The sequence below is a fragment of the Glycine max genome, chromosome 18 (assembly GCF_000004515.6).
Source record: "Glycine max cultivar Williams 82 chromosome 18, Glycine_max_v4.0, whole genome shotgun sequence".
In the NCBI taxonomy this organism is placed as follows: Eukaryota; Viridiplantae; Streptophyta; class Magnoliopsida; order Fabales; family Fabaceae; genus Glycine; species Glycine max.
This window is the reverse complement of record NC_038254.2, coordinates 31,919,460-31,940,782: the sequence shown is the minus strand read 5'-3', so window position 1 is coordinate 31,940,782 and position 21,323 is coordinate 31,919,460.

Here is a 21,323-nt window from a genome sequence, read left to right as displayed (position 1 = left end):
TCATTTATCAAAGAGCTTGAAGATGTTGATCTACACATAAAGGTGCATTCAATCCAATTCTGATTTCTTTCTTGTTTTTGATCTTGGTTAGAGTTACCAAGGGTTTGTGTGAGTTGATTGGGTTTCAACTCTTGTTCTTCCTCTTGTAGGGTTCAAGGGAAGAGTAGAATTAGGGAATTGTATGTGCATAGTGTTTGTACTTGATTCTTTAGTGGAAATTCTAAGAGGTCTTAAATCTAAAAACATGATTTCAACCTCTATACCACTTGAACTCTTGAATTTAGACTTGTTTGGTCCTTCTAGAACTATGAGCATAGGAGGGGACTATTATGCCTTAGTAATTATGGATGACTATTCAAGATTTACATGGACCTTGTTATTATACTTGAAAAAAATGCTTTCAAAGTTTTTCGTAAACTAGCCAATTTGATTCAAAATGAAAAAAGATTTGAAAATCAAAGCTTTGAGAAATGATCATGGTGGTGAACTTCAAAATGAGGAATTTGAAACTTTTTGTGAAGAAAATGGTATTAATTATAATTTTTCAACTCCAAGAACTCCTCAAGAAAATGGAGTTGTGGAGAGGAAAAATAGATCTCTTGAGGAACTAGCAAGAACTATGTTAAATGAAAACCATCAACCTAAATATTTTTGGAGGGATGCAGTAAGTATAGCTTGCTATGTTCTCAATAGAGTGATTATAAGACCAATTTTGAAATTGACCCCCCTATAAGATCTACAAAGGTAGAAAGCCAAATATATCACATCTCAAGGTCTTTTGTTATAAGTGTTTTTGTCTTAAACAATGGTAAAGAATCATTTGGGAAATTTGATGCAAAAGCCAATGAAGGTTTATTTTTAGGATACTCATATACTAGTATGTAATATAGAGTTTTCAATAATAATTCATTGAAGATTAAAGAATCTATCTATGTTGTGTTTGATGAATTTAATCCCTAAAAGAAGGGAAATATGCCTATTTTTGATGATGATGTAGGGAGTCAAGGAGAAGCATCTCCAAGGATTGAAGAGGAAGTTAGCAATAAACATCAAGAAGGACCCTCATCATAACAACATCATCTTCCCAAGGAATGGAGAGCACCAAGGGATCTCTTTATAGACAACATTAACAAAGACATAGAAAGTGGAGTAACTACTAGACACTCTTTGAACTTATTTTGTGGGCATATTACATTTGTGTTAGAAGTAGAACCATTATCTATAGAAAAAGGCACTCAAAGATGAGTTTTGGACTATATCAATGCATGAGGAATTGAATCAATTCAAAAGAAACGATGTATGGGAATTGATACCTTATACCATAAACATGAACTTCATTGGAAATAAATGGGTGTTTAAAAATAAATTGGATGAACATGGTTTGATCAATAGAAATAAGGCAAGACATGAAGCTTAGGGTACCACCAGCAAGAAGGTATAGGCTTTGGTGAAACCTATGCACCGATAGATAGACTAGAGGTCGTAAGATTGCCACTTGCTTATGCTTGCTTTATTGATTTCAAGTTATACCAAATGAATGTCAAAAGTGCTTTCCTAAATGGATACATTGAAGAGGAAGTTTATGTTTCCCAACCTTCAAGTTTTGAGGATCATGAAAATCCAAATCATGTATACAAGCTTAAGAAAGTTCTTTATTTTTTGAGGATCATAAAAATCTTAAGTCATGTATGAGAGACATAACAACTTCCTTCTTGAACAAAAGTTGAGAGAGGAAATGTTGATAAAACTCTTTTCATTAAAAAGTCCTCTCATAACATTTTACTTGTGCAAGTTTATATGGATGACATCATTTTTGGTTCCACTAACAAATCTCTTTGTGAAGATTTTGTGCACAAGATGTAGGGGGAGTTTGAAATGTTAATGATGTGGGAGTTAAATTACTTTCTTGGTCTCCAAGTGAAGCTAGTGGACCATGGAACATTTCTCTATGAAGTAAAATACTACAAGGAACTTTTCAAAAAGTTTGAGATGGACAAAAGCAAGGAGGCTACAACTCATATAGCTACTAATTGCTACCTTAGTGCGGATGAAAAAAGAAAGTCAATTGATCAAACAAAGTATAGAAGTGTCATTGGTTCCCTAATTTACTTGACTACAAGTAGACAAAACATCATGTTTGGTGTTTGCATGTCTGCACGCTATCAATCTAGTCCTAAGGAGTCTCACTTCTCTGCTGTAAAAATGATCATGAAATACCTAAAAGGCACTTTAGATGACTACTTATGGTACCATAAAGGTGTTGATATCTTTCCAGTAGGATACTCAGATTCAGACTTTACCAAATGTAAACTAGATAGGAAAATCACTAGTAGCACTTGCCACCTATCAGGTAATGGCATAGTTGTCATACCCTAATTTCGTCCGGGGACCTTTGCTTGATGACATGCGACCATTCTTTGGTCCTTGTGAGGTGCTTGGCATCCATCATTAGGCAATTTGTGAAATTCTAGGAACAACAAGTCATTTGCATGTGGAGATTTTATGGTCACCCGCGACTCTCGTCAAATCGAGAGGAACGAAATTAGTGTCTTATCTTTACTTTCCTTTTATCTCCAATAAAAGACAAGTAAAGAGGGGCAACTGTCATACCCTAATTTCGTCCGGGGACCTTTGCTTGATGACATGCGACCTTTCTTTGGTCCTTGTGAGGTGCTTGGCATCCATCATTAGGCAATTTGTGAAATTCCAGGACATGCCGAAAAACCAAAAAAAATATTGATGCACAATCCGTAAGTTTCCGTGACACACCGGAAATCAAATGGAAGCATCGTTGCATAATTAAGTGAGGTTCCGTAACATTCCGTAAGTCAAAAGGGGGATGATTATGTAATCCGCAAGGTTCCGTAACATTACGGAAAGAAAACAAGTATCGTTACGAAATTCGTAAGTTTCCGTAACTTTACGAAAAAAGAATCACCAAAAAACAGCAGAGGGGGGTGTACTTAGTAAAAATGGGGGTGCAAATAGCACCCAGGCCCACTTGGGCCCTCTAGAATATTCCTCCAGAAGGCTGTAGGCTGTTGCTTCTGGAGGAAGCAACCTGGCTCGCCTGGGCGAGCTGGGCGGCAACCACCTCCCCTATTTTGCTATAAATAGGGGAGGAAGTGAAGAAGAAAAGGGTTCAGCCCCTTTGGCACTTCTCTCTCTTTCGAATTTGCTTGGAAAAATTGTTTCCGTGAAGAAAATCTAAGCCGAGGCGCTTCCGAAACGTTTCCGTAACGTTTTCCGTGAGGAATTTCGCAAAGGTTTCAACCGTTCTTCGACGTTCTTCATTCGTTCTTCATCGTTCTTCGATCTTCAACGGGTAAGTACCTCGAACCAAGCCTTTCGATTCATTCTATGCACCCATGGTGGTCCACATTGTGTTTCGTGCATTTTTATTCTCGTTTTGTTTACTTTTTATACCCCCTGTTGACGTGCTTAAGCCATTTTACTTAAGTCATTTCTCGCTTAACTTAAAAATGAAATCAATTTCCACCGAACGTTTGAATTGTATTATCCGTTAACTTCGGTTAAAATGAATTCCGACCGTTCGGTCGTGCCGTAACCACGTTGGAAATCAAAAAGAGGTAAAAAATAATATAATAATAAAAAAAAACATCTTTTAGTAAAATAAAGCGAAAAATCAATCGGACGTTTTTTCTCTTTGGGATTTCTCATTCTTAATCGAATTGATTAATAACTAAAGTGAAACTAAGGCTAAAATCAACTCGCCTAGTCAAGCTCGTCCACAAAAATAGGCTTTTGAAGTTTGTCATTTCAATTTCTCACTAAGTAAAATGGATCATTTTTAAGGTCCAACGCCTTAAAAATGACCACCACTTAAGTAAAAAAGAAACACTTTGTTCCGAAAGAACTACGTAGGTCTGAGTTCCTCATTGAGGATACGTAGGAGCAAAAGTCCCGCTTTTGTCGACCACCCCAAGAGATCGTTAATGGTCCAATGCCTTAACGTTTCTCTCCTTTCAAAAACAAGAGATCGTTAATGGTCCAACGCCTTAACGTTTCTCCCCTTTCAAAATCAAAAGATCGTTTAATGGTTCAACACCTTAAATGACCTTTTGTTCAATAAAAACATATTTTGCAAAAAAGACAAAAACAACTTAACCAAACACTTTGTTCCGAAAGAACTACGTAGGTCTGATTTCCTCATCACAAATTGAGGAATACGTAGGAGCAAAGGGAAACACCCTTGTCGACCACAAAAAAGAAAAATATAAAAAGGGTATAAAGGATATAAGGACATAAAAGGGAACGTAAAAATCAAAGTCATGTTTGCACATTCGATTAAAGGCTGCCGTCCCTTGGGACGGACGTATGGGGTGCTAATACCTTCCCCGTGCGTAAATACAACTCCCGAACCTTTCACTTAAAAAAGTTCGTAGATCGTGTCTTTTCCGGTTTTTCCGACGTTTTCCTCAAATAAACGTTGGTGGCGACTCCGCGCGTATTCCTTTCGTGGAACACGCATCCCGCGAGTCTCGCGTCGCCCTCCCGCCGAAGGGTAGGTTGCGACAGTTGGCGACTCCACTGGGGACTGTTTAGAGAGTTAGGCCATTTAATCTTGTGCAATGTTTTATCATGACTTTCTCCTTTGTTGGTTTCCCTTTATTTGTCTTATGTTCTTGTGTATATAAACTATTTGTTGCTTTTAGTGTGTTTTAGAATGTATGCATAAGGTAAATATTTATTCATTTGATGCACACAAACACTAACACTATTTGCACACACTGTGAGTGAAAAAGGGCCCTATACCCGGGTTCATGGGAACATAAGGAGTGGAGGTGAATCTGTGATCATGCTAGGTCTCCGACTTGCTTGGTTACAGTGAACCCTCATCTAGAGCTTTTCTCTTTGAAAACTTATTGTTGCTAGTAGTCCCTACTGCTGCAATATGTTCTTCGAAGGGGATGATACCTCTAGAAACCATCAAGAGAGATATGACTACCTTGGGGGTTATTACTAAAAGCCTAGTTAGCTTTTTCCCTTATAGGTCCCTTAAATAGGGGCACGGAGCAAACACGCTGCGTGCCATTTTTCACACTGCCATGCATGAGTATCATATACCCTTTTGCTTATGTTCGGTAAATATTGTCATACTGTGTACATTCCCGCATTGTGTAGTTTGCATAGGCATTGCATATGGGTTCTGTCTTGATCCCTACTGTAAACAAACCAACGGAGGGTCCGTGTCACCTTCTTAAAAACGTGCGTTGGGGCATTTTGCTACCCCTAGACGTCGTATCTAAGAAGGGGACAAATTCCCCGGACCCCCGCATTCCTAGATTGCATCTGTGTCATATGCATTCCATCATGCATTCATCCATCCCACCCATGAGACATCGGAGTTTTGATTTGCACCAGCTTTTGTCTCACTTTAGTAAGCATGGGAACAAATCAAACCGGCAAGAGGTTCTACCAAGTCAAGGTCAAAAGCCAAGATACCACCAGCATCAAGGAATTAGGGCGGTTGATGGAACCCCTCCAAATGCAAGCCTTCCGCAAGACTTACGGAAAGGTCTTAGAGTTAACCATAGCAGAGGTGTCCATAGAAGCCATTGTATCACTTACCCAATACTACGACCAGCCTTTGAGGTGCTTCACATTCGGAGACTTCCAATTAGTACCAACCATTGAAGAATTTGAGGAAATTCTAGGATGTCCTCTCGGGGGAAGAAAACCATATCTTTCCTCCGGGTGTCTCCCCTCTTTAAGCAGAATTGCAACTGTGGTCAAGGATTCAGCAAGAGGTTTGGACCGCATAAAACAAACTCGGAACGGCATAGCGGGCCTACCACAGAGGTACCTAGAAGACAAGGCGAGGGGTATGGCCAATCAAGGAGACTGGGTCCCGTTTATGGATGTGTTAGCTTTGCTAACTTTTGGGGTCGTCCTCTTTCCAAACGTGGATGGTTTGGTAGACCTAGCAGCAATCGACGCTTTCCTTGCCTACCACCATAGCAAGGAAAGTCCGGTGGTAGCTGTCTTGGCAGATCTATTGGACACATTTGACCGAAGGTGCGAAAAGAGTAGCGCACGGATCATCTGTTGCTTACCCGCCCTCTGTGTTTGGTTGGTTTCACACTTGTTCCAACAAGACACAAGACATCCATGTCCGCTCCTGAGCCATCGCTCGTGTACTGAAAAGAGGAGAATAGATTGGGACCAGCTCTTGGCCGGAATAGGAGGTAGAACAATCAGTTGGTTCCCCCGATGGAAGGAAGGAAAAGAAGGAGTCCTTTTCTCATGTGGAAAATACCCAAACATTCCGCTGGTAGGAACGAGGGGTTGTATTAACTACAATCCCGCGCTCGCTATAAGACAACTAGGGTACCCCATGAGGGGAGCACCGACGGAAGAAAGCATGTCTCCTTTCCTTGTGAGGGATCTCGGCGCACAAAATTCCAAGACTATACAAAGAATCCATAAGGCATGGGAAACCCCGTTAAGGAAAGATCAAGAGCTTAGAGGCATTCGTAATGGCATCATTGGTGGGTACCACGAATGGCTGAAAGTTCATATACGAGGTTTAGATTGGCTCGCCAAGTTAAAAGTCGTCAGCGAAGAGAATTTTGAAGCACCAGAAGAGGACGAAGAAGTCCAAGCTCTCAAAAGCGAGTTAGGAAAGGCAAAACTTGCCAAGGAGAAGTTCAAGTTGGCCGCTACACACATTCGGAAGGAGTGTGCCGGGTTACGGGAAGAGAATGCAATTATCGCAAGAGCCCTTGAACAAGAGACCAAGAGGGCTCGCAAGGAAGAGTATGGCCGGAACAAATTTCGCGGAGCTCTATGGGGTAGCAATAGTGAACTCAAGTTGCGAAAGGAAGAAAGGGACCAGTCGCGAGCACATAGCATGGTTTTGAAAGAGGAGTTAGTTGCCTGTTCAAGGTCCAAAAGAAGCTTGTCTCAGCGTTTATGCGAGACGGAGACCAACATGCTAGCTATCATCGCCAAGTACCAAGAAGAGTTAGGTCTAGCCGCGGCCCACGAGCATAGGATTGCGGACGAATATGCCCAAGTATACGCGGAAAAAGAGGCTAGAGGAAGGGTGATCGACTCTTTACACCAAGAGGCAACCATGTGGATGGATCGGTTTGCTCTTACCTTGAACGGGAGTCAAGAACTTCCCCGTTTGTTAGCCAAGGCCAAAGCGATGGCAGACACCTACTCCGCCCCCGAAGAGATTCATGGGCTTCTCGGCTATTGTCAGCATATGATAGACTTAATGGCCCACATAATTAGAAATAGTTAGGAAACTTGTATGGTCTCTCAGACCTTGACTAGATACAACTTCCTTTTTGAAATAAAATGAGTTGGTCCCATGTTTCTACTCCAAAAAAGCTTGTGCAAATCACTCCTACGTTTCATCTCTAGCATGCATTTTCTTTCTTTTGCCCACTCCTCACGTTTGGTTTTTTAGGGAAAAACACCATAACTAAACGCGCCGCAAGGTATCCCTATCGCACCAGATCCAAATCTAGAACGATGGGTGATCAAGAGGAGACGCAGGAACAGATGAAAGCCGACATGTCGGCTTTGAAAGAACAAATGGCCTCCATGATGGAGGCCATGTTAAGTATGAAGCAGCTCATAGAGAAGAACGCGGCCACCGCCGCCGCTGTCAGTTCGGCTGCCGAAGCAGACCCGACTCTCTTGGCAACTACGCACCATCCTCCCTCAAACATAGTAGGACGGGGAAGGGACACACTGGGGCACGATGGCAGCCCTCACCTGGGATACAACCGAGCGGCTTACCCTTATGGATTGCCGCCCAACTATTCACCACCCGTCTTGCAAGAAGATGCGGGCCACATTGCTTCTCCCGTCCTTGAAAGAGAGCCTCCTCAGCAGCCCGACGAAGTCCACAAAGACCCTCAAGACTATGCTCGAAGGGATGTCGAGTTCTATCCCCCGATCCCCGAAGGGCCGGCACCAGGCACGTTGCCTCAACCCAACATCGCGACACACCAATAGTTTTGTCCACGGGAAGGGCCTCCTCCGGCAACTGAAGAAAGGAGGAAGCTCGATCTCCTTGAGGAAAGATTGAGGGCCGTGGAAGGATTTGGGGATTATCCGTTCGCAGACATGACGGATCTTTGCTTAGTACCCGATGTTGTTATTCCCCCGAAGTTCAAAGTGCCGGACTTCGACAAGTATAAAGGGATGACTTGTTCCAAAAATCATCTCAAGATGTACTGCCGTAAGATGGGCGCCCATTCTAAAGATGAAAAGCTATTAATACACTTCTTTCAAGATAGCTTGGCCGGAGCCGCGGTAGTGTGGTACACTAATTTGGAAGCTTCCCGTATCCGTACTTGGAAGGATCTGATTACTGCCTTCCTAAGGCAGTATCAGTACAATTCTGATATGGCTCCCGACCGTACTCAACTGCAGAATATGTTCAAGAAAGAGGGTGAAACCTTTAAAGAATATGCGCAGCGATGGAGGGATTTGGCGGCACAAGTAGCTCCTCCCATGGTTGAGAGAGAGATGATCACCATGATGGTAGACACTCTGCCAGTGTTCTACTATGAGAAGCTAGTAGGTTACATGCCGTCCAGCTTTGCGGATCTAGTGTTTGCCGGGGAAAGAATCGAGGTAGGATTGAAAAGAGGAAAGTTTGATTACGTTTCCTCCGCAAATGCGAATGCCAAAAGAATCGGGGCAACAGGGGCAAAAAGGAAGGAAGGAGATGCCCATGCCGTCTCTTCAACACCCGCGTGGGTCAAACCCCAGCAAACACCTCATGGTACCCATCAGTACGCGCAACATCACCCAAGCTTCTCGGCTCATACTGGGAACGCCTCTAGTTCAACACCCGTGCAGCCTAAGGCACCCACCCAGAGGGAAGCTCCCCAAGTCCCAACTCCGAACACGACTGGACCGGCTAGTAAGTCCAACACGACAAGGAACTTCCCTCCGAGGCCATTTCCGAAATTCACGCCACTCCCAATGACGTACGAAGATCTTTGGCCATCCCTCATCGCCAATCATTTGGCCGTGTAACTCCCGGAAGGGTTCTCGAACCCCCTTTCCCGAAGTGGTATGACCCTAACGCGACCTGCAAGTACCATGGGGGTGTCCCAGGGCATTCCGTTGAAAAATGCTTGGCCCTTAAATACAAGGTCCAACATTTAATGGATGCTGGATGGCTGACTTTCCAAGAGGATCGGCCCAATGTGAGAACCAACCCGCTCGCCAATCATGGAGGGGGAGCGGTTAATGCAGTTGAGTCCGATAGGCCGCACAGGTCTAAACCTTTAAGGGATGTGGCAACCCCTAGGAGGTTTATCTTTGAGGCCCTACAAAAAGGAGGTGTGATTCCCCATAGTGGGTGTAAGGAGGATTCCTGTCTTCTACACTCCGGCGAGCTGCATGACATGGAGACGTGTTTGGGAGTAGAGGAATTGTTACAGCGGATGATACATCAAGGTCGACTGGAAGTCGGCATTGAAGGAAAAGAAGAGCAGCATATATGCATGCAATCTACGGAGGGGAGCGGTATTGCGAAGCCCAAACCCTTGGTGATATACTTCACTAAAAGCGCAGCTTCACAAAAGCCTGGACACCCCTTAGTAGCCAAACCTGTTCCTTTCCCGTACCAAAATAGCCACGCGGTCCCGTGGAGATATACACCTCCGAGGGAGAAGGAAGAAGAAGCCACTAACGTCAGCTCGCTGTCAGCTAAAGTAACAAATATCACGGGACTGAGTGGTGTGACCCGTAGTGGTCGTGTGTTCACGCCTCCGGACCTACCAGTCCAACCTGCGGACGTCAAGGGAAAAGGAAAAGTGATGGAGGAACAAGATGGCGAAGCACCCCACGCTTCGAATAAAGATATTCCGGCAAAGGGCCCCCCGGAGAAAAAGGATGGTAAAAAGGAGGTGTCGCTAGAGGAAGCCAGCGAGTTCCTTCGGATAATTCAGCAGAGCGAATTCAAGGTTATCGAACAGCTCAACAAAACCCCGGCCAGGGTCTCGCTGTTGGAGTTACTTATGAGCTCCGAGCCTCATCGGACTCTGCTAGTAAAAGTTCTGAACGAGGCTCATGTGGCCTAAGATATCTCGGTAGAAGGTTTCGGAGGGCTGGTCAACAATATCACTGCCAACAACTATCTTGCCTTCGCCGAAGAAGAAATCCCAGCCGAGGGGAGAGGGCATAATAAGGCTTTACACGTATCAGTCAAGTGTATGGACCATATCGTAGCCAAGGTGCTCATCGATAATGGTTCCAGTTTAAACGTGATGCCTAAGAGCACTTTGGAGAAGTTACCATTCAATGCTTCCCACTTAAAACCAAGTTCAATGGTGGTTCGTGCCTTCGACGGCACTCGCCGAGAGGTTAGGGGAGAGATCGATCTCCTAGTACAAATAGGCCCTCACACCTGTCAAGTCACCTTCCAAATAATGGATATTAACCCCCCTTACAGCTGTCTGTTGGGGCGCCCGTGTATCCACTCAGTGGGAGTTGTGCCTTCTACACTCCACCAAAAGCTGAAATTCGTAGTGGAGGGGCACTTGGTCATCGTGTCAGGCGAGGAAGACATCTTGGTAAGCTGCCCATCCTCCATGCCTTATGTGGAAGCCGCAGAAGAATCGTTAGAAACTGCTTTCCAGTCTTTTGAGGTGGTCAGCATTTCCTCCGTGGACTCCCTCTTTGGGCAGCCTTGTCTGTCCGATGCAACGATAATGATGGCCCGAGTTATGTTGGGGAACGGTTATGAACCCGGGATGGGTTTAGGCAAAAACAACGGCGGCATAACTAGCCTGATAAATACCCAAGGAAATCGTGGGAAGTATGGTTTAGGCTATAAGCCCACTCAGGCGGACATGAAAAGAAGCATTGCGGGAAGGAAGAACAGTGGTCAAAGCTCGCGTTGGAGACAAGAAAGTGAAGGAAGCCCGCCCTGCCACATAAGTAGAAGCTTTATAAGCGCGGGTCTGGGAGACAAAGGTCAAGCGTTCGCGATATGCGAGGATGATAATCCGAGTACTTTGGATTTGGTACGACCATGCCCTCCTGATTTCCAGCTGGGAAATTGGCGAGTGGAGGAACGCCCCGGCATTTACGCAACGAGCATAATGTAAACCTTTACGGTTTTAAAAGCTCTATAGTTGGGCCTAGGCTTTAGAGTTTTTCCTTTTGTTAAGGCTTTGTGTCTTTTGTTTTTAAATTTATAATACAAGGATCTTTCTTCATCTGTTCCTGGTCTCTACCCATTCTCATTCATTTGCATGTTTACTTCTTTTTCTGAAACGGCAGATCCGATGACGAGTCCCCCGAAGGTACTAATACCTGGGACCCGCCTATCAACTTCGAGCGAGAAATGAATCAAACGGAAGATGAAGGAGATGAGGATGTGGGACTTCCCCCAGAACTAGAAAGAATGGTCGCCCATGAGGACCAAGAAACGGGGCCTCATCAAGAAGAAACAGAGCTAGTAGACTTAGGAATTGGCAGTGGAAAGAGGGAAGTAAAGATAGGTACAGGTATTACCGCACCTATCCGTGAAGAATTAATAATCCTGCTAAAAGACTACCAAGACATCTTTGCTTGGTCATACCAAGATATGCCCGGTTTGAGTTCTGACATTGTACAGCACCGATTACCTCTAAATCCCGAGTGTTCCCCGGTAAAACAGAAACTGAGAAGGATGAAGCCCGAAACATCCTTGAAGATAAAAGAAGAAGTGAAGAAGCAATTTGACGCTGGATTTCTGGCCGTCGCTCGGTATCCGGAATGGGTTGCCAACATCGTACCAGTTCCTAAGAAAGATGGAAAAGTACGAATGTGTGTGGATTATCGGGACCTGAATCGGGCCAGTCCCAAGGACAATTTTCCTTTACCACACATCGATATCCTCGTGGATAACACGGCCAATTTCGCTTTATTTTCCTTCATGGACGGTTTCTCTGGTTACAATCAGATAAAGATGGCGCCCGAGGATATGGAAAAGACTACTTTTGTCACCCTGTGGGGGACGTTCTGTTACAAAGTGATGTCCTATGGACTCAAGAATGCCGGGGCAACTTATCAACGGGCCATGGTAGCTTTGTTCCATGATATGATGCATCAAGAGATCGAGGTCTATGTGGACGACATAATTGCTAAGTCTAAATCCGAGGAAGAACACCTTGTCAACCTGCGGAAATTGTTCGAAAGGCTTAAGAAATATCAATTAAGGTTGAACCCCGCTAAGTGTACCTTCGGGGTCAAATCAGGGAAATTGCTTGGTTTCATTGTAAGCCAGAAAGGGATAGAGGTAGACCCCGAAAAAGTGAAGGCTATCCTTGAGATGCCAGAACCCCGTACAGAGAGGCAAGTCCGAGGTTTCCTGGGGCGCTTGAATTATATTGCCAGATTCATATCGCAGCTCACCGCCATTTGTGAGCCGTTGTTTAAACTCTTGCGCAAAAACCAAACTGATCGGTGGAATGAGGATTGCCAAGAGGCTTTTGGGAGGATCAAAAAGTGCCTAATGAATCCTCCCGTGCTTATGCCACCAGTACCGGGAAGGCCTCTCATTTTGTACATGACAATCTTGGACGAGTCAATGGGGTGTATGCTGGGGCAACATGACGAATCCGGGAAGAAAGAGCGCGCTGTTTACTACCTAAGTAAGAAGTTCACGACCTGTGAGATGAATTACTCCTTGCTCGAAAGAACGTGTTGTGCTTTAGTATGGGCATCCCATCGCCTAAGGCAGTACATGCTGAGCCATACTACCTGGTTGATATCCAAAATGGACCCCGTTAAGTACATCTTTGAAAAGCCAGCTCTCACAGGACGAATCGCCCGGTGGCAAGTCTTGCTATCTGAGTTTGATATAGTCTACGTCACCCAAAAGGCGATAAAAGGAAGCGCTTTGGCAGATTATTTGGCTCAACAGCCTCTTAACGACTACCAGCCCATGCATCCGGAGTTCCCGGATGAGGACATCATGGCCTTGTTCGAGGAAAAGTTGGACGAAGATCGGGACAAATGGACTGTATGGTTTGACGGAGCTTCAAACATTCTAGGTCATGGCGTTGGGGTAGTGTTGGTCTCTCCGGACAATCAATGTGTACCTTTCACAGCCAGGCTAGGATTCGACTGCACCAACAACATGGCCGAATATGAAGCATGTGCCCTAGCTGTCCAGGCAGCAATTGACTCCAATGTCAAACTACTCAAGGTGTACGGCGACTCAGCGTTGGTAATCCATCAGCTGAGAGGGGAATGGGAAACTAGAGATCCCAAGCTGATACCCTACAAAGCCTATATCAAGGAATTGGCTAAGACTTTCGATGAGATCTCCTTCCATCATGTTCCTCGCGAGGAAAATCAAATGGCGGATGCACTTGCTACGTTGGCGTCTATGTTCCAGCTAACACCGCACGGGGATCTACCCTACATTGAATTTTGGTGCCGTGGCAAACCCGCACATTGTTGCCAAGTGGAAGAGGAACGGGACGGAAAGCCTTGGTATTTCGACATCAAGCGATATGTCGTAAGCAAAGAATACCCGCCAGAGATTGCCGACAACGATAAAAGGACATTGAGGAGGTTGGTAGCCGGTTTCTTCGTGAGCGGAAGCATACTGTATAAAAGAAATCACGACATGACACTCCTGCGGTGTGTGGATGCCAAAGAGGCAAATCACATGATTGAAGAAGTCCATGAGGGCTCGTTTGGAACGCACGCCAACGGACATGCTATGGCCAGGAAGATCCTAAGAGCAGGTTATTACTGGCTTACCATGGAAAGTGATTGTTGTGTCCATGTGAGGAAATGCCACAAATGTCAAGCATTCTCAGATAATGTCAATGCCCCACCACACCCTCTGAATGTCATGTCCGCCCCTTGGCCTTTCTCCATGTGGGGAATAGATGTCATCGGGGCAACCGAGCCCAAGGCCTCGAATGGTCATCGCTTCATCCTCGTAGCGATAGATTATTTCACCAAGTGGGTCGAGGCGGCTTCATATACCAATGTCACGAGGAATGTGGTGGTCAGGTTCATTAAGAAAGAGATCATCTGCCGATATGGTTTGCCAAGGAAGATTATCACGGACAACGGCACCAACCTGAATAATAAGATGATGGCGGAAATGTGCGAGGAGTTTAAAATCCAGCATCACAATTCCACGCCCTACCAGCCGAAGATGAATGGAGCCGTGGAAGCGGCCAATAAGAATATCAAAAAGATTATCCAAAAGATTACCGTGTCATACAAGGATTGGCACGAGATGCTCCCATTCGCGTTACACGGTTACCGGACTTCAGTGCGAACGTCAACTGGGGCAACGCCGTTCTCATTGATATATGGGATGGAGGCTGTGTTACCGTTTGAGGTAGAAGTCCCGTCATTAAGGATCTTGGCAGAATCCGGATTAAAGGAATCAGAGTGGGCTCAAACACGCTACGATCAGCTCAACCTCATTGAGGGTAAGCGCTTAACGGCCATGAGTCATGGGCGCTTATACCAGCAAAGAATGAAGAGTGCATTCGACAAGAAAGTACGCTTACGCAAGTTCCATGAGGGAGACCTTGTGCTAAAGAAAATGTCCCATGCTGTCAAGGACCATCGAGGGAAATGGGCCCCGAACTACGAAGGGCCTTTTGTTGTGAAGAGGGCTTTTTCCGGAGGAGCCCTGGTGCTTACCAACATGGATGGCGAAGAGCTACCTTCACCCGTGAACTCTGATGTCGTCAAACAATATTATGCTTAGAAGCTAGGGCAATTAAGGATGTCGCTGCATGTTCTTTATCTTTATGCGTTTTCTGGATTTCCCCCAGGGATTTCCTGTCTGTTGTATCTCTCGTTACAATCTTTCAAAGAAATGAACGTGGATTCGAGGCTTTTAGTCCTCACGTTAGTTTCACACCTTGCGTTAATCTGTGATCACCTGAGCCCTTCCGCTCAGTTCATGGGATCCCCCAAGCGCTTAATTAGAATTGAACCTGAACCAACTTTCCCTAAATTTGCTGCGTTTGAAAACATTCATACATACGAATACGCATACGCATGCATATTGTTGTGGTAAAAAAAACAGGGGCAGGATCATCTTGGGCTACCTTCTGGGGGTAGAGACAAAACATGAACGGCAGAAACCAATCAAGGTAAGATAATGACGCTGTCAAGATTGGCCATACCTGGTTGTTTATTACTTGCAGGTACTTAAGGACGGATGCAAGTAGGGATGGGGTCACGACCGACCGATCGTTGCCCCTTCTCTGCGCGAGATAAGCATAGAATGTCGCTGCGAGGCAGCCCCGTATCCTTTGTATTTTGCAGCTTTCTTTTACTATTTGTAAGAATAAGTAATCAACGCCTAATTCTAACCTAAGTAAGTTCAAGTTAGGCAAGATGCTAATCCATGAGAAGGGAGGGGACATGGTTAATGTTCCCCTCAAAAAAAAAAAAAAAAAAATGCAGGTTAGCTCGCCTGGGCGAGCTGGGCTCGCCTGGGCGAGCCACCCCTACACCAAATTATAAGAATGACGAAAGGGGGGGCGTTTTTACATTCAAAAACTTCTTTTCCCCCCTTTCAAAAGCCATACCCATGGGATTGACGAGTTTGCAGCCCTAGGGTCATCCTTTTTCGCATTTTTTGATTCCGTTTTGCGCTTTTGTTCATCACCACCAAGAAATGGCCCCGAGGAAGCTTGCCTCAAAGAGGTCCAGGAAGGACAAGGCAGCAGAAGGAACTAGTTCCGCTCCGGAGTATGACAGTCACCGCTTTAGGAGCGCTGTACACCAGCAGCGCTTCGAGGCCATCAAGGGATGGTCGTTTCTCCGGGAGCGACGCGTCCAGCTCAGGGACGACGAGTATACTGATTTCCAGGAGGAAATAGGGCGCCGGCGGTGGGCATCACTGGTTACTCCCATGGCCAAGTTTGATCCAAAAATAGTCCTTGAGTTTTATGCCAATGCTTGGCCAACAGAGGAGGGCGTGCGTGACATGAGATCCTGGGTAAGGGGTCAGTGGATCCCGTTTGATGCCGACGCTATCGGCCAACTCCTAGGATATCCGTTGGTGTTGGAAGAGGGCCAGGAATGTGAGTATGGCCAGAGGAGGAACCGGTCTGATGGGTTCGATGAGGAGGCCATCGCCCAGCTGCTATGTATACCGGGGCAGGATTTTGCCCGGACTGCTGCAGGGAGGCGGGTGCGAATCATGCGCACCAACATGACCACCCTGACCCAGATATGGATGACGTTGCTCCTCAGCAACATCCTGCCCACCGATCATAATTCCGACCTTCCCATGCCGAAGTGTCAGCTGGTGTACGCCATCCTGACACGGATGAGCATCCATGTGGCTCAGTTGATCGCTGATGCCATCTATATTTTTGCAGGTATGGCGCCCGCTAGGCACCCTTTGGACCCAGATAAGTCCAACAGGGCCCTGGGATTCCCCGCACTGATCACAGGACTCTGCCAGTTGTTCGGGGTCCCCGTTGTACCTACCAAGGTGATTCGGCCGCCCATCACCCGGGCTTTTATTGAGAAGTACTGTACCCAGAGACAGGCTCAGGGTGATGCTCCACAGGCCGCAGGCGCGCCACCACCACCTCATCAGGCTGGCCAGGCTGGGGCCTTTGACATGGAGCAGTATTTACGGCATTTGGTTCGCCAGCAGGCGGCCAACCACCGAGCACATGTACGGACCCATGATTGTCTGTACCAGATGAGCCTTAGCATGCAGAGCCAGGGCTTCGCTTCTTTTTCATGCCCTACTCCAGACTAGTTCAGGGCAGAGGTTGCATGGCCCGGAGATTGGCCCGAGGCCCAAGCAGGAGAGGCACCCCCAGAAGCTCCCGGCGACGGAGAAGAGGCTCACGAGGATGAGGAGATGGCCGATTTGCTTGACTTCTTGGGAGGGAGTGGAGATACGTGACTGGGAGATCCCCAGATTCATGTTTTCTTTCATATTTCTTTTGTCATTTTTATTCTATGTTATTGTTTTGACTTGAGAGACTAATGTTTGTTTTTGTTGTTTCGATTGTCATTTGTACAGCGCATACGTTTTTGTTTAGATTGTTGCGTTAGTGTTTATATATCATTACTATTGATGATGTTTGGAATTCTGGAGCCGTGTAGAGTTCTTCGTTTAGGAACATCGTCCAAAGAATATATGTGTAAAACAAACAAAAAAAAATCATGATAAAAATAAAAATAGAAAAGAAAAAATGAAATGAATGAAATGGAAAAGAGAACAAAAAGGAAAAGAAGAAAGCAAGTAAGGAAAAAGGTGGAAAAAGAGAAAATAAGTTGTCTAGCTAAAAAACCGACATGCTTTTGAAAAGAGACGATTTCCAACTTTTCTTTGAAAAAAAATTCATTCATTGATCATAACCGATTTTTGAAGAAAAAAAAACGTGTCTACACCTGAAGGGTGAATGCTGTGAAAATTTCCCCGGACGCCCAAAATGACTTGGAGGAATGCACAAATTGATAAAAGAACATATTTTGGAAACATTGGGTTGACTAAAATAGAGGAAATGAATCCTGAGCCCTAGCATCACATGACCATAAAAATTTGACACTTGAGTGTCCGCATAGGTGCATGCATGACCAGTTTTGCATAAAGTTTCTAAATCATCATTTTTGCATTTGTGTCATGGAAATAATGTGGGGCATCCCTTTTATCCTTGAACCAAACCAAACCCCGACATGTATCATGTCTAGCCATTCTACAAACCTTGAGCCAAAATCCTGACTCACCATAAACCTTGACCTAGGGTGAGAATGTCAATCCTTACCCTCGGAAGCAAAAAAGAAAAGAAGGAAAATTTCCAATCAAAGAGAAAGCAAAAAAAGAAAAGAAAGGAAATTCCCAATCAAAGAGTGGGAGAAAGCAAAAAGAAAAGAAAGAAAATTCCCAATCCAAGGATGGGAGAAAGTAAAAAAAAAAAAAGAAGAAGAAGAAGAAGGAAAGAAAGCCCCTGATCGGGAATCGAAGGAAAAAACAGAAGAAATATGCAGAGAGGTCTTTGGACCGGACAATATCTGAACAATACAGAATTGTCACCAAATGAACGAAAAAAGAAGGAAAGGGAACCACGACCTAAAATAGTCTTCTCCCTTTGATTACCAACCAAAATCCCGTGCGCTAGCGACTTTTTTTTCCTCGCCCCGCACTAAACAAAAAAACAGAAAAAGAAAAAGCCAGAAAAATCAAAAGCCAAAAACACACAAAAGCCGAAAGAAGAAACCACCAAAAGAACCCACTCCCAAGGGAAGTCCTATTTGATCCATGATCACGCATGTAATTTTTGATTTGATAGGAAATAATTTGCAAAGTCAAGTCATGACATATCTATGGTTCGGAATTAGGATGAAACACTTACCTGTGCGAGATTGATACACTTTGAGTGGATTTCTTCTATTTTTGTCGAACCCAGTGTTTCCTCTAAATGGTCATTTAGAAACGAAATGCTAACATCCAAAATCTCATTTATGGTTATGGGAGATTTCATCAGCAGACTCTCCTTCCCCGGTAGACGCATTGTTTTTCACTCAAAAAAGCATATGCTGCTCTAAATCAGTTGGAATATTTGTCTCTTTGCTAAAGCATGTTTGCATTTTAGTGGACAAAACACCGAGACTTTTTCAAGTCTCACAAGTTATCCAGAACTACGTAGGTCTGAGTTCCTCATTGGAGGATACGTAGGAGCAAGAGCCTCGCTTTTGTCGACCACACCGCCTTTTGTTGCCATGACCCAAGAGCTGGTAGCCCGCGGAGACACCTTACGGTTATCCGCACCTCGTCATTCAGTGACCCCAAGTGTGATTGACGAGCAGAGGCCAATGTGGTCATCTGCGCCCTTTCCGGAGATGTCAGCATTTTCCGATGGAGACTTTTCAAGTCTCACAAGTTATCCAGAACTACGTAGGTCTGATTTCCTCATTGGAGGATACGTAGGAGCAAGAGCCTTGCTTTTGTCGGCCGCCCCATAATCTTTGTCATACTGACCCTGAGGTCATGTGACGTGCACCCTTGTATCATCCAGAGGCGGCGGGCCCGATGACAAGCAGAGACCAAATTTGGTCATTCTGCACCCTTGTATAATCCAGAGGCGGCGGGCCCGATGATACGCGGAGATACCTTACGGTTATCCGCACCCTTTTGTCATCCAGAGGCGGCGGGCCCGATGGCAAGCAGAGACCAAGTTTGGTCACTCTGCACCCTTGTATCATCCAGAGGCGGCGGGCCCGATGATACGCGGAGATACCTTACGGTTATCCGCACCCTTTTGTCATCCAGAGGCGGCGGGCCCGATGACAAGCAGAGACCAAGTTTGGTCATTCTGCACCCTTGTATCATCCAGAGGCGGCGGGCCCGATGATACGCGGAGATACCTTACGGTTATCCGCACCCTTTTGTCATCCAGAGGCGGCGGGCCCGATGACAAGCAGAGACCAAGTTTGGTCATTCTGCACCCTTGTATCAACCAGAGGCGGCGGGCCCGATGATACGCGGAGATACCTTACGGTTATCCGCACCCTTTTGTCATCCAGAAGCGGCGGGCCCGATGGCAAGCAGAGACCAAGTTTGGTCATTCTGCACCCTTGTATCATCCAGAGGTGGCGGGCCCGATGATACGCGGAGATACCTTACGGTTATCCGCACCCTTTTGTCATCCAGAGGCGGCGGGCCCGATGGCAAGCAGAGACCAAGTTTGGTCATTCTGCACCCTTGTATCATCCAGAGGCGGCGGGCCCGATGATACGCGGAGATACCTTACGGTTATCCGCACCCTTTTGTCATCCAGAGGCGGCGGGCCCGATGGCAAGCAGAGACCAAGTTTGGTCATTCTGCACCCTTGTATCATCCAGAGGCGGCGGGCCCGATGATACGCGGAGATACCTTACGGTTATCCGCACCCTTTTGTCATCCAGAGGCGGCGGGCCCGATGACAAGCAGAGACCAAGTTTGGTCATTCTGCACCCTTGTATCATCCAGAGGCGGCGGGCCCGATGATACGCGGAGATACCTTACGGTTATCCGCACCCTTTTGTCATCCAGAGGCGGCGGGCCCGATGACAAGCAGAGACCAAGTTTGGTCATTCTGCACCCTTGTATCATCCAGAGGAGGCGGGCCCGATGATACGCGGAAATACCCGAGTGGTTATCCGTATAAATATTCTTTTGCTATCTGTAAGACAGAACGCTTGATAGCATGCAGAGGCTGACATAGTCTTCTGCACCTTTTGTTCCTCCGGGAATAACAAGTCATTTACATGCGGAAATTTCATGGTCACCCGCGACTCTCGTCAACCGAGAGGAGCGAAATTAGTGTCATACACTGATTTTCGTCCGGGGACCTTTGCTTGATGACATGCGACCATTCTTTGGTCCTTGTGAGGTGCTTGGCATCCATCATTAGGCAATTTGTGAAATTCTAGGAACGACAAGTCATGGTCACCCGCGACTCTCGTCAACCGAGAGGAGCGAAATTAGTGTCATACACTGATTTTCGTCCGGGGACCTTTGCTTGATGACATGCGACCATTCTTTGGTCCTTGTGAGGTGCTTGGCATCCATCATTAGGCATTTTGTGAAATTCTAGGAACAACAAGTCATTTGCATGTGGAGATTTTATGGTCACCCGCGACTCTCGTCAAATCGAGAGGAACGAAATTAGTGTCTTATCTTTACTTTCCTTTTATCTCCAATAAAAGACAAGTAAAGAGGGGCAACTGTCATACCCTAATTTCGTCCGGGGACCTTTGCTTGATGACATGCGACCATTCTTTGGTCCTTGTGAGGTGCTTGGCATCCATCATTAGGCAATTTGTGAAATTCTAGGAACAACAAGTCATTTGCATGTGGAGATTTTATGGTCACCCGCGACTCTCGTCAAATCGAGAGGAACGAAATTAGTGTCTTATCTTTACTTTCCTTTTATCTCCAATAAAAGACAAGTAAAGAGGGGCAACTGTCATACCCTAATTTCGTCCGGGGACCTTTGCTTGATGACATGCGACCTTTCTTTGGTCCTTGTGAGGTGCTTGGCATCCATCATTAGGCAATTTGTGAAATTCCAGGACATGCCGAAAAACCAAAAAAAATATTGATGCACAATCCGTAAGTTTCCGTGACACACCGGAAATCAAATGGAAGCATCGTTGCATAATTAAGTGAGGTTCCGTAACATTCCGTAAGTCAAAAGGGGGATGATTATGTAATCCGCAAGGTTCCGTAACATTACGGAAAGAAAACAAGTATCGTTACGAAATTCGTAAGTTTCCGTAACTTTACGAAAAAAGAATCACCAAAAAAGCAGAGGGGGGTGTACTTAGTAAAAATGGGG